We start from the raw sequence: 14,738 nt of genomic DNA, 5'->3' as shown, positions 1-14,738 counted from the left end.
ATCAAATGAAATAGTTCAATAAAATCTTTTTTGAAAACCACAATGCAAGTGTCGTTTTCCTTTCATTAGAATGATGATTAAAGATAAAGCCTCAGTCAAGCCATCTCATATGGAATTTTTAGAATATGGTCTCTGAAAGCAGACCAACTTGGCTTAGTATCTCTACTTCACTACTTATAGCTATATGACCGCAGAGAAGCTATTTTACTTCACTTCATCTCCCCTCTTGCCTCTGTAAATTGAAGACAGTAGTAGTAGTAGTAGTAGTAGTAGTAGTAGTAGTAGTAGTAGTTACTGAATTGTTTTGCTAATCAGATGAGACATACTATTTAAAGGGCTCGGTAAAGAGGTTGACTTGGAGACAGTGCAGCTACATTGCCTGCATCTGGGGGCAGCAATTATAAAATGTCAGGTGCCAACATATTTCTGGAAGTGAATAATGCAAATCTTTGGGATAGGCATTTTTTCCATGGGAGAGGGATAGGAAAAGTGTTCAGGATTCTAGCTAGTTGGCATCGTTGATGTATCCTAGAAATTTGCATGGGTCCTAGGGATGAAAGGCAGGCAGGAAAAGGTCTACACACATATGGAAGACAGAGAACTGATCAGGTCAAGGAGAACTAGTTGGTAACAGATGTCCCCACAATATGGGCAAGGAACCACTTGAACCAGGATAAGCTAGAAGGCCACTTAGTGCCGAAGGCTGGATTACAGGATTAAAAGACATACTCAGCTTTCTGGAGTATAGAGGACAGTGAAGACTGGGCTAGAATGCCCTCTAATGTTATCTGGGAAGGTGTGAACAGAGAAAAACACACCTTAAATTAGTGTTTAAACGTGTGAGAGAGAGAGATCATAACAAAGGGGGAAGATGGACTTTTAGTTTTTAGTGAAGTTATCACAAGGCAGAGGAATAATCACCTCAGATGAGTTTGACATGTAAGAAGAGTTGCTCGGGAAGGGGAACATCACACACCGGGGCCTATCATGGGGAGGGAGGAGGGGAGAGGGGGGAGGGATTGCATTGGGAGTTATACCTGATTTAAATGACGAGTTGATAGGTGCTGACGAGTTGATGGGTGCAGCACACCAACATGGCACAAGTATACATATGTAACAAACCTGCACGTTATGCACATGTACCCTAGAACTTAAAGTATAATAAAAAAAAAAAAAAAAGAAGAGTTGCTAAAGAAATACTTTGGTTGCCTGACTTATTGATTGGGAAAACTTTGGGAGGTGAATTGAATACACCAATGAAGTAAATCCAAGGAAACCCCACCCCATCCATTTGGGTTTCTTCTATTCAAGCTTCCCATCTTTTTATCTTTCCTTTGACCTGACTCAGCTCTGGGCAAGTTCCAGGGTCAACGAGCCCTGATGTTACTTCTTTCCATGTAGCATAACAGGCTGGGATCATGTGCAAGGTTTGAAAAATCAATAGTCATTCCTCCCATATCTGTTCATTATCTCTTTTCCTGTAGTGCTAAGCACTCTCCTGGGCCTTGCTTCAGCAGTTTCTCTCTCTCCGTGTTTCTACCCTCTAGTCCACTACTCAGTTTTGGCCTTCAAGCACAGTTTCCAGGAATATAGCATGCAGTCACAGTGCTTACCAAAGATCAAAGATAGAGTGGTTGAGACAGATTGCTGAGAACACTGATGACTGACAGACGCACAAGAAGGCCACCCACTGCTCCTGAGGTCAATTCAGATGATATGGCTGGGTGTTGCCTCCCTTTTCCCCACCTTCTCTGTATAATATGCCTCAGGTTCTGCAGTCAGTCAGCCAGGATGATCTTCCAAAAAAGAAGATGATATTTCTTCCTTCGAGAGTGTGTAAACAGCAGTCCTACCCTCTAACAAGCTACTAATTCATTTGTAGAAATAGTTTCAAGATATATTTTAAATCTTACAGTTGATTAGGCTGACTAACTTATCATCTGAAAGACTTTATTGAGTGATCAGAGTTATGGAAACAATGACAATGATAATGATGAAAATCACTCCATGTATTGATCGCCTACCATGCATTACGCACCATCCCTAGCACTTTATATACATTATCACCTCTAAACTTTACAACAACCATGCAAGGTACTATTGTTCCCATTTTAAAGATGAAGAGTCAGGTCTCTGGAAACTTCATGCATTTGTCCAGTATAACACAAGAAATATTTGCAAGGTTTAGAACAGTGCTTGGCAAGTAGGAAGCACTGTATTTGCTAAATTAAAAATAAATAAAAATAAAATAGTGAGTTGCAAGAGCAAACTTTAAATCCACTTCTCTAACCCCAAAGCCAGTGCCATTTCTGCTATACCACATTACTCCCTCTACCCCCATGTAACGGTGCCTGTTCTGTGGGCTGCCCTGAGCCAGGTGCAGGGCAGGACAGGGCAGGGCAAAGTATAAAGATTTATAAAGTCAGTAGCCTTTTCTTCTTTCTTCCCCCCTCCCTTCTTTTCTCTCTTTGCTTTTTCCTTCCTTTATTCCATGCTTTCCTTGGTAAGTACCAAGAATTTCCCATATATTGGGCTCTAGGATGGGCAACTGGAAAGCATGAATCCTCCCCTCAAATTGTTTGTGGTTCCTGAATTTAGCTGGAGAGTTGAGATGAATACACAGAAAAGTATACCATAATAAAACCAAATGAATTACAATTATCTTAAGTGATGTGATACCAACTAGAAGTATTATAGCCATTCAAAAAAAGGAGGAGAAAGGTTAGTCAAGAATTAAGAGGCAAGAAGAATGTGACTCTTTAAGGGCCACCTCCCCTAATTAGATATCATTTTATTAACTTTTCTGATTCTGAAAATAATCTAGTGCTATTTTCAAAAACACTTAAACCACAGAAAAATATAAAGGAGCAGAGACAAGTCAAACATAGAATGTTCTCGTAAGTACTATAAATATAGATATATATTCACATGTATCAAGGTTTCTTAACTTCAGCATTATTAATATTTTGGTACAGATAATTACTTGTTGTGTGGAGCTGTCCTGTGCATTGTAGGATATTTAACAGCATCCCTGCCCCTACCTGTTAGATGCTATTATTACCACCCTGTTCAGTTGTGACAAACAAAATATGTCCTCAGATACTGCCTAATGTCCACTGATTGAAGAGCTAAATTGCCATGGGTTAAGAGTGATGATCAATCTCCGTCTCTTGCTCTCATATACGTATATATGTGCATGTGTACATATATACACACACAGTTTTATTTTCATTCCAAGCATTTTCTATGCAAGCAATATACTCTTTTATGTAAAAATTTGATTATGTTATAGACCACCATGTTGTAGCCCATTTTTGTATTTGGGTAATAGCATGTGAATAATTTACTAGGTATTTTGCGTGAATGTTGCATTTTATGCCTAGTATTAGAGAGTACTGCATTTTAATCCCATACCATTAACCTATTTAGGTTATTTCTAAATTTTTCAAAGTACAGGAAACTCAACAATTAGTATTCTTATGCATGAAACTTAGTGATGTTTTCTGATAAACTTCCAGAAGTGGCATTTCTCGGCTGATGACCTTTGTAGATTTTGCTATTTTTCCTCCAGAAAGGTAGTGCCATCAAACGATGCTCCTCCCGGCTCTGTATGACAGTGCTGAATTCTCCACATCATCTTCAGCAGTTGGTGTTAGCAATATTTTAAATCTCTGATAATCTGACAAGTAAAATAATATCACGTTACACATTGGCATTTTTAATGTGAGACTGAACATCTGTTTGAATGTTTTTAACTATCTGCATTTCTTATTTTAGGAATTGTATTCCATGTTCTTTGCTTATTTTCATTTGGGTGCCATTATTGAGCACCTAGCACTCATCATGCCCTTTATATAGTGATGCCTCCTTATCTGTCCCTCAGTAAACTTGATCCTATTTTTAGTTGTTTAGTTACTATTCAGTTATCTTATATTTTGTAGTTTTTGTGAACAGTCTTATTTCAGAAAAAATTAACTGTTATATATAGGCATCTAACTAAGGCATTTTGATCACCTTTCTTAATATTGTCTCTATTTTTTTTAGTTAATGTCATGAGGTTTTCTATCATGTCATCTGCAAACAACAAGTTTGCATCTTCCTTTCTAATATTTTTATACCTTCACATTCTTGAACCACACTGATGGTAATTTCCAGAAAATATGTTGATAACAGCTCTCATGGTGGGCATCTTATCTTGTTCCTGACATTAATAGATCTGAAAGTAACATTTTACCAGTGGGAAGGATTATTGTAATTTTTTCAGATAAATCTTTGTTGTATTAAGAAGTTACTCATTCCTAGTTACAATATGGGCTTTTCTCAGTTTTTTTAGAACCAGTAATGGGCTTTCAAAGTCTTTTAGTCTCTTCCCAGAAGTGACACGGAAAATGCCAGAGCTGTCTCCTGGTGGTGAACTGTCTTGGCATCATTTGTTTTCTGCTTTCAACAAAACAACCATCTCTAGGAGGTTAGTGCTAATGGGACTGGCCTTTGTTTTGATCCTTCCTGGGGGCAGATGCAGGCAGTGGCATTGCCTAGATTTCTTCCATGTGCTGCCACCATAACCAGGATACAACTCCTGCCATGCCATAGTCATTTCCTGCCACCACTTTCATTGGGCATAAATTCTGAAGGCAGCCCAGGAATACCAGTTTTTTCCAGTTACACTCACTGCCCTGGAGGGAGAGTGCCATTTCCAGCATAGTAACTCTGAGTTAGGGAATTGCACCAAGACCTTCTGAACTTACATCCAAAGGTGCTGCTTATTTCTCCAAGATGAGAAATCAGGAGTTGACAACGTCTCCTTCCAATGGTCTCTCATACTCTATTTCTGGCAGAAACATCTTAATGTTACTGTTATGGTGATGACATTCTTCTCTAGTTTTCAGTAAGTATTTTCTAGTTTTCAATAAAGGTCTCCTCACCTTTATTTCTGGATCATGTATATGGTTTTAATGGGAGTTGGGAAATATAGAAATGATGACTTGGGAACTCATTGTCTTCTGACCTAGGGGTCCTCATCAATTGCCTGTTCATGGTAATTGGCTTAGTATTTCCAATACAAAAAACATACTTTTTGGTATATAATATAGAAATAAGTGAAAGAAGAATTCAGGTTTCTCTGTCAGCTGTTAGCATTAATAACAAGCAGTGAATTCATTTCTTCCCTCTATCTTTTACATTTGTATAGCTTTTAAAGAAATATGTGCAGATTTTGCAGTGCTCTGGATGTTGGTCTTCTCTACTCATAGATCGTGTATTCTTCAATTGTTTTTGCAACCATATGAGCTCACAGGAGAGGGTCCTATGGAGTCTTGATGGTGATGTGGATACCTCCCTTTCTTCTTCCTGGACTGAGGTCATAGATAATTTTATTGGCAATTTTTTTTTTTTTAGGATCACCTATGGATCTTGGATTATTTTCAAGCTGGAGTTTCTGGCTTTGGGGTCTTAGTTTACCTTTTTAAAAAAGCTACCTTTTTCATATCCAAGTTGCTATTAACTTACACTGAATTAATTCAGTCTGTAGGCTTTCTCAAAAGTGTTTTTTGAAAAGGACCAAAAAACAGAATATGAAAGAATGGTAGAGTCCAAGTCACCATGAAATTGATATAAACAAAACATTCAGAAGATATTTTTCTTGAGCCTCTCAAATGACAGCTCATAGATGAAAACCCATTTTACCAACACTTACTGACTCTGATCTCAGATATCTATCTATCTATCTATATATATCTGTCAATATTCCAACTGTTTGAATATAATGCTTTCTGGTAATGAATTAAAATGTGTATAAAGGTCAATAAAGAATCAACTGCATATTCTTAGCACTGGATATAACCGTAAATAAATAACTTAAGTCTGAAGTTACTTCTAAGTGCCCTCAGTGTTTGTATCTTCATTGTTTTTAGATATTGCAATGTCCAAAATAGTCTTTGTGAGTTCTGATAGCAGGGTCTGTTTATAGATATAAGACATGTAGTGTTAAGTTTACCCAGGGATCTGCAGAGGCACTGGGGGCTGCCAGTGTCCAGAGACTGCATGATGCCAAGGCCCCTGTCTGTTCTTCTCACCCTGCTGGTTGATGGCGATGAGTTTTCTGATCCATATCCAGGCAGCCTGCTACCACCACCCATCTCTTATCTCAGCATACGAATTCAATAAATTTTAGTTTCTTCGTTTCCACTCGGTAACCAGGCCCTGAGGAAATCAAAACCAGCCTATCATGTGAACAAGGATCTCTTGGAGTCCTGCAGAATTATACACAACCCATCCATGTTCTAGAGGTCACAATGGGTGAAAACCCTGTAGCCAAAGATGCAGAGATGGCCTTATTGTGAGCAGAGCCACCATCAAGAAAGAAGTCCATTTCTTCAGGGAGAAGCCTTGAAGTCCTGGCCATGGTACACACTTTTCCGGCCATGGTACACACTTTTTTGTGGACTTTTTCTGTGGACTTTTCTGTGCTTCAAGTACATCTATAATGAGGGACACCAGATGTAAAGATGGAACAGACCTCTAAAGGACAAAATGTTACATCTGGGAGCAGGGTCACTGTCTTGATCTGAAACCTGTTTCCACAAAAAACCTTATGTTTGTGTTTGACCAAATGTGAAGCGATTAAACTACTATAGCTTTTGAATATCTGTGAATTACATTCTTGATACATTGTCTTTTTATCATGACTGACAGAGTAAGAGTTTCGACCACTGGCTGGGGATTCTTTGGCAGGTATTGTTGGAACCTGGACTTCTTCAAGTAAAACAGAGATAAATTGGCATTTACCTTGAAGTATTACATGGCTTAATGTCTGGGAAAGTGTTTTGCACACTCTAAAACAGTTCTACCCAATGGAAATGTAATGTGAGTACATGTGAGCCATATGTATAATTTTAAATTCTCTGATAGTTAATCTTTTAAATAAAAAGAAATAGTAAAAATAATTTTAATAATATATGTTTATATATTTATTTAATATTTGTCCAGTACATTATCATCTCAGCATGTAATCAACATAAAATTTATTAAAGTGATATTTTATAGTGTTACTATACTTTGAAATCCATATGTAGTTTACAATTTCAATACATCTCAATCCATTTTTCAAGTGCACAATAGCCACAAATGGCTAATGGCTACCATATTGGGAAACACACGTCTAAGCATTAAACATAGCTTGCTTTTTGCTTGCTTGCTTGCTTTCTTTCTTTCTTTCTTTCTTTCTTTCTTTCTTTCTTTCTTTCTTTCTCTCTCTCTTTCTCTCTTTTCTCTCTTTTCTTTCTTCTTTTTTATTCAGTCTTTCTCACCAAGCTCCTTAAGTAGTCCTTTTGGTTAGCGAGTAAGGGTCTACTTTCTCAGGTCATACTTTTTTGCCTATTTCTCTTCAAATCAGATGCCTTCTCTCACCCAATGCAGGGTCAACCATGCATGGGATTACCCCAGTATGATCTTGGGAACTGACTTCCTGCCATCTGCTAAAGCTCGCAGCCTGCTTCTCACCCAGTCAATTTGTGGATCTGAATGCCACTGAAGCCTTCAGCACTCCCTGCCTGCAATGGCTTGTTTGCAAACATTTGCCAACTGGCTGAATTTTTCCTTAGGTAATACCTCCTCACTCTAGGATGGGTGTGGGTCACTAGCATTGCAAGGCAGGTGCTAAGCCCACACCAACCATGATAAATTCTCTGAAAATTCCAAAATTTTACTCCACTAACCTCCCCTGACTTGCATCAGTTTCTGTAGAAGCCCCTGTAAGCATCATTTCCACTTAAATATATCCAGAATTTAGCCACTTCTCATGACTTCATTACCAACAGCCTGGTCCAAACCACCATTGTTTCTTTGTAGCAGCTTCTTAACTATTTCCCCTGCCTCTGTAGCAGCTTCTTAACTAGTATCCCTGCCTCTTACCCTTGCCCCTCTTCACATAGCCTCCACGCAGCCATCAGACTGATATCCCGCTAGGATGCAAGGCAGCTCATGTGCCTCCTTTGCCCACATCCTCCAAGGACTTCCTAATTTATTCTTAGTAAAAAATCAAAGTCCCTATATTGATCTGCAAGACCCTCCTGTCATAAACTCTCTGACACTCTTAATACCCAACTGTCCCTGCTCTAGACCTTGCTGTTTCTTAACCGTACTGGGAAGGTTTCTAAGTCAGAGCCTCAGCCCTCACATTCCTCCTGCCTGAAATGTTCTTTCTGAAGATAGCCATATGACTTGCTCTGCTACCCCCTTCAAATTTTTATAAAAATATTATTTTATCGATGAGGTCTTTCCTGATAATCCTATTAAAATTACAACTCTGTACCAACACTCCCTATCATCCCTCCCTGTTTCATTTCTGTCTGGTGTACCCCTGAATTCCCAAAAGCTGTATAGGGCCTGACACATAGTAGATACTTAATAAATATTTGTCAAATGAATGAATGAATGAATGAATATAATAATGGCTGAAACCTTACCCTACATTGCCCATGCAGAAAGCCTATTGCTCTGCATGTCAGGATTGTTGGCTCTCCTTTCCAGTGAATTCTGAAATGCAGTGGCCATGAACCCTACCACATATCACTGCCCTTTCCTTTTTAACTTGGGGGAAGTAGTCACAGACGGAAACACGCAGAGAGAAGAGCTGGGAAAAAGGAAAATCAAAGTTGTTTGCACCCCACTGGCTCATTGCCTTGAGAGTTCAAATCATTTCAAACTGCAGCCACAATTCTTCTTCTAGTCTGGCCCCAATTCTACTGTCTATTACCATCTAAATACTTTTGTACAGCTTTTTCACAGAATTTTGCAGAAAAAAACAATAGTGCCATGGCTACCTTCCGCAGAGACAAGGGCTATGTCTACACATAACAAAATGAGGTAGAGGATAAGGCAATTTTTCACATAAGTAAAAATCAGAACCTATCATCTAAATGGTTTGTTCAACCCGAATAATCTCTAAAAAAAAAATGTTAAAGTATTTGTGTTATTAGTCTTTCTTGCTGAGTTGAAATACAAATGACTTAGGTAACAAAATACAATGACATAGATAAAGTCACAAAAACTTGCAGGGCCTAATCTTTTCATCTAGTCTGAGTAGAATTTCAAACTCTTGGGAGTAGCAGTTGTTGAACATCAGGGTCGTGTGAATCAGACTTCACACATGAGAAATACCTGAAAGTGAGTGAGTGGAGGATCACATTCCTGTAGGATACTTGGGATAATGATAGGGTGGTCACTGGGCACAGCCCACCAGTGTTGGCCTACTAAGTCAGGTAACGAAGCTCCCTCTCTTCTCTGCATGCTGACTGTCTATTCTTCCATGCCCAAATGGCACGGAAGTCATGCAGACTAAGGACACTCCAATTTGATTCATCTCAGTGTTCCTGGATTTCATGGAAACTCCAGTGAAACAACCTTCCTTTGCATACTGTCTTTCCTAAGACATTGCTGCCCTACTCCAAAGCCCCAAGGCAAGGCTTTTATTCAGCCTGCTGACCAGGACAAGTCAATGGCTCAGCTCTGCTCTTGCCTCTCCTCTTTGGTAAATCACCATCTGTAGTCATTTTTGAAATGAGAATTAAGCTTTTATTTTTAATAAATAAGTTCAAGAATAGATTATTTTTACTTCTATGAAGATCCATTGGTTATGATCTCTGCCTGAATGTGATAAAAAAGAACATTGTCCATTCTCATTATCTTAATATACATTTACCCTGGTTTTAAATTTCCAGTCTATACAGATAAGGCATCTTGGGAACTATTTGAAAGTGGGATTTGCGTAAATCTACATTTCTATCACTTTAACTGACTTAAATGATTTTGCCATTGGGTGTCCCAAGAAATTTAGGATTTTGACCACAGCACAAAGTATTTAATCCACTAACTTCTAGAGCATTTGTGTTGGCTGAGGTTTTTGATGTAAATTACTTATACTTAGAAACCATCATCCTTATCTCTGTCAATCTGTGAGCATTCTACTACCTCTTCAAATGCAGGAGTCTTCTAAAAAGCAATTTATAATAATAATAATTTTATTATAGTATATAATACATGTTATATGTTAAAAATGTATAAATTGTATGGTATATAATATGCTATAATAGAATAATAATTATAGTAATAATCATTATAGTAATAACAGATATAGTAATAATAATCATAGTAATCATAATATAACTGATGTTTATTTCATTTAATTCTCACAAATATCCCATGATGTTGGTATTTTATTATCCCCATCTTATTGATTAAAAAAAGTGAAGCACAGAGAAATAAATCTACGTTCCTTAAGTCAAGCAATTGATATATTAAGGCACCGGTGTCTCCCTCTCCTTTCTCACTTCTACCTCTGATGATTGAAGCATTCTTACCTCTAGCATGTTCTTGATCACTTCCCACACTGTTAGCATTGTTCATCCCATCCCTCTGCAAATGATTATCTCTTTACCTATGCCTATGTCCCTTCTGTTTATTCATTTTGCAAATCTGCTCTTTAGACTTTATTCAAGTGTCTCCTCCTCCATAAGGCCTTCCACAATGCTCACATGCAGAAGTAATTATCTCCCCAGTCCTCACTCTATGCTTCTATTATGTCTTATGTGAGCTTCTATTATTACACTTAACACCTTGCCCCAGAACACTCCTTATCTGTCCCTTGAACTCAACTTCTCAACAGGGACCTACCTTGTCTTCTTCATATCTGCGTCTCCTATGCAGAATATAGTGCTCAACACATAGCAGGTGCTCCATAAAAGATTATTCATAAGTTAAGTATGTATGCCCTGGGAATACAAGAAATAGCTCTTCCATGTCTTTTGTACTTCCCTGCCATCCCTTTTTGCCAGCCTCCAGTGCTGTGGGGACTCCTCAATTGATAATTCAGTGAGATGGCCGATTTCCTCAGAAGCAGAAGAAACCAAGAGTTGTACCACCATATCAAATATCTTCAACCAACAACAGGGCCAAAGGCCAAGCTTGGATTGAGCTGCCAAAACTGATTGCCTAAGTCTTTATATCATAAAGGGCAGTGGTTGGCTTGGAGGTAAAAGACAAGAAATGGTGGCTTCATATATGTGCATAAATATATGTGAATTGAAGACTCTATCCTAATTTATTTACCTTTCCAATTAATATCTATTAAATGTTTCATATATGCCAGGTGTTGGGCTAGGTGCTCAGAATCTAATTTGTAATGGTTAAAAAGTCAGATATAGTCCCTCTCCTCATGGGGCATATAGCTGATTGGGAGGAAGACAGACATGGGACAATGATTCCATTCTCTGGAAAGTTATTTTGATCTGCCAGATCATGAGCCCTTATCATTTACAAGCCACTTACCACCACATTTTTGTCTGCCACCATAGCCTATTTCCTGAGCTCTTCTCCCAGGCATAGGTCCAGATACAGCCAAATACCTTTATTAGTGGATGTGCTCCAACTCAACGGGACAAAAATGAGGGGAAAAACTACATTCATAGCTGATAATCAACAGCTATTGAGTCGTTATTGCACACTAGGCCTTCTGCTCCTCCTTCTCATGTGTTATCTCATTTAATCATCACAATGACTGCTGAAGTAGATACTGTTATTAACCTCTTTTTAATAATAGTAATTATTAATAACATCTAAAAAGGTTAATAATGCACCCAAGATTACACAGCTAGTAAATAAAGAGAACAGTACTAAAATCCAGGCTGTTAGACCTCAAAGCCCATATACTCCTAATCATTTAACGATACTGCTCCCTCCAATGTCTAGTGGGAGCAGAGAAATCTGGCAAGTTATATCCATGTCCATTTATCTTTAATTGTCTAAGACAAAACATTTTTGAGAATGAAAGGAGAACTAATAATTACCCTAGGACAGGAGATTAAAAATGTGGACTTTTTGGGCAACTTGGGGCATGTGGCCACCCATTTTATAGGCTAAATCAAGGCTAAATCTTTAAGAATGTGTAGGTTTAAATCACAGAAATGTAAAGTATTAAATACTTTAATTTCCATAAATTCATAAATCTAAGGCATACCATCTGATAGTATAAAAGCTAGTATTTTCATAGTTTCAAGTACTTAAAGAGATATAATACTCCCATATGCGAAAGGTCCATATGAATCTTGGACCATCTCTGATGGCTAACGGTGCTCATGCCATTAGTTAGTAGCAGAACCTGAGGACAAGTTACCAGGGCTTGATGTTCCCCTCACACTCTCACCTTCAAATAGATAATGCAATTCATTCATGCATTCATTGTTTCATTCATTCATTCTTCAAAATATTTATTAAGGGTCTCCTTTTGGTATGTGTACCAGGCACTGGAGATAGAAAGACATGAATAAGTCATGGTGCCTGTTTTCCAGATTTTTGCTGTGAAGTGAGGAAGGCAGGCACATACAAGATCATTGTAGTGGCAAGGGAAGTGCTAACAGTTCCCTCCAGGCATGAGCTGCCTTGAAGCTGGGGGCAAGAAAACACTAGCTTGTTAGGATTGTAAATTCATACCCCCAACTTACAAATTTAAGGACACTCAAGTATCTAATGTCTCACTTTCCTCTTTGATTTATAATTCACAAAGGATTTTTACATAAATTATCTCATTTAATCCTTATAGTAACAGTAGAAAGTATGCTTAGCTTTGTTTGGTAGATGAGAAGAATGAACCTAAGTTTTCCAAGACTATAAGGCTGATAAGCTGGGGAGTAAGAATTTTAAACTTCAATGTTTTTATTTACAAATCAGAGCTATACTCAGGTTGCCTTCATTGAATATACTGGAAGGAAATAATAATCCAGAATCACATTATTCTTCTTCACCTCTACCCTCTGCCACTATGGAAAGCAAATCCAGTGTGCAAAATCAGAGAACTAGGTTTGAATTCAAACATTTTCACTTACTTAACTCTTGGGTTTCAGTTTCCTCACTTGCAGATACAGATAGCAACAGGCAGAAACACTTCCCTCACTGGATTGACGTGAAGGTTAAACGGAGAAATGTAAGCAAAAGATCCATGATGTCTGGAATGCAATAAGTAACCCATGGATAGATGGCAGCTATCGTTTAAATCCTGAGACAAGGTTTAAATAAAATTCAGTGCAAAGAGTCACACTGGATCTGTGACTGCTTCCTTGAAAGAGTAGAGTTTAGAATTCTCATGACAAAAAGGGCTAAACACTAAATATAGTTGGGGACAGCATGCCATTATGAATATAATAGGGTCTATTAAACAAAATAAGCCAGAAACAGAATGTTACAAACCGCACATTCTCACTCATGTGGAATCTAAAAAAATAGTGATCTCATGGAATTAGAAAGTAAAACAGAGGACACTAGAGGCTGGAAAGGCTGGAAAAAGTAGGAAGAAGGGGAGATAAGGAGAAATTTGTTAAAAGATAAAACAAACTTAGAGCTAGACAAGAGGTATAAATTCCAGTGTTCTATAGCATTGTAGGATGACTATGGTTAACAATACTATATTATGTAGTTTCAAATAGCAAGAAGGAGGATATTGAAGTCCCTAACACAAAGAAATGAAAAATATTTGAGATGATGGATATGCTAATTACCCAGATCTGATTACTATATATGTATGGAAACAAATATGTTTCCCTATGTATCCCATAAATATGTACAATTATCATAAGTCAATTAAAAGACAAAATTAAATTTAAAAAAGAATTAGTCAAACCTAGATTTGAATCCGGTCTCTGACATGCACTCACAGTGTGATCGTAAGCAAGGTACTTTATCTTTCTGAAACTCATCGTTCTCAGTTATGAAATGGGGAGAAAAATACCCTCCTACAGTGAAGACTACAATAGATAAAGAACCTAATGAGTGAGGATGAGAGACTGGGATTTTCATATGTCTTGTTGAATCCCTAGCATGTTGCACAGTGCCTCCATGCAGCAGCAAATGTTCACTAGCTAAACTGGTGAGAGTACTTTGTTGGCACAGGGTGAGTACTCAATGAATCATCACTATTTTTTATTAACAACCCTTGCTGGAATTAGACATTTGGAAGACATGTTAGGGAGAGGCATATTGCAGTGTCAGTGAACGACTAAGATTGGCCAGGAATCTCTATGACATCCTGACCAAGGCAGGTTCCTTATCTTCCCACATTTATATTTCATCAGGAGGCAAAGGACACGTTGATCAGCACCCCATTTTGGCAGTAAAAATTTGCTCCATTTGACTCTCCTTATCAGAGGTGCAATAATATGTTCACATATCGATCTATTGTTTCACAAATGTTCTTTTATAACCCAAAAGCCAAGTCCAAAGCACCCCATGACTGAACTTATGCTCATGTGCTACCTGTGCAGATGATTGAGACCAAAACAAGCTGCAGTTTTATATAAACCCATCACTGTTTTTATGATTTCCATAAATGAATCCAGTCCCTTACCAAGAAAATCCAAATGCTGTGGGTAGAATTGGGAGAAGTCCCTCTTTGTTGACAAAAGCAAGCCTGGCTCTTTGAACTAACTTTTGGTAATAAGTATGTATGTTCTTAAATGAACACATACTATGTTTCAACTACTGCACTAAATCCTTTACATGTACTAAACATCTTACTATCTTATTAAATTCTCAAACAACTCTGGGAAGCGTGTAATGAGATTCTGCTTTTATAGATGAGTACTGAGACCAAAACTAGCCATGGATAAATAAATTACTACCTTCTCTATAGGCTCTAAATAGAAACAACATTTACAATGATTTTACTTTATTGTTTACACAATTTTCTAAGA

At 37.8% G+C, this 14,738-nt stretch overlaps 1 long non-coding RNA gene across 1 annotated transcript; it reads right to left on the bottom strand.

The window, feature by feature from the left end:
- Positions 1-1,933: 1,933 nt before the first annotated feature.
- LOC135966117 (uncharacterized) lies at positions 1,934-10,431 on the bottom strand. The gene is made up of 3 exons (XR_010579221.2): positions 10,359-10,431; positions 5,996-6,201; positions 1,934-3,679 (listed from the first exon to the last, which is right to left on the bottom strand). It is a non-coding gene; the product is annotated as an uncharacterized lncRNA (long non-coding RNA).
- Between the last annotated feature and the right edge of the window lie 4,307 nt (positions 10,432-14,738).

This window comes from Macaca fascicularis, chromosome 11 (genome assembly GCF_037993035.2).
Source record: "Macaca fascicularis isolate 582-1 chromosome 11, T2T-MFA8v1.1".
In the NCBI taxonomy this organism is placed as follows: domain Eukaryota; kingdom Metazoa; phylum Chordata; class Mammalia; order Primates; family Cercopithecidae; genus Macaca; species Macaca fascicularis.
The sequence above is the reverse complement of the archived record's forward strand: the minus strand, read 5'-3'. Positions and strand labels throughout refer to the sequence as shown.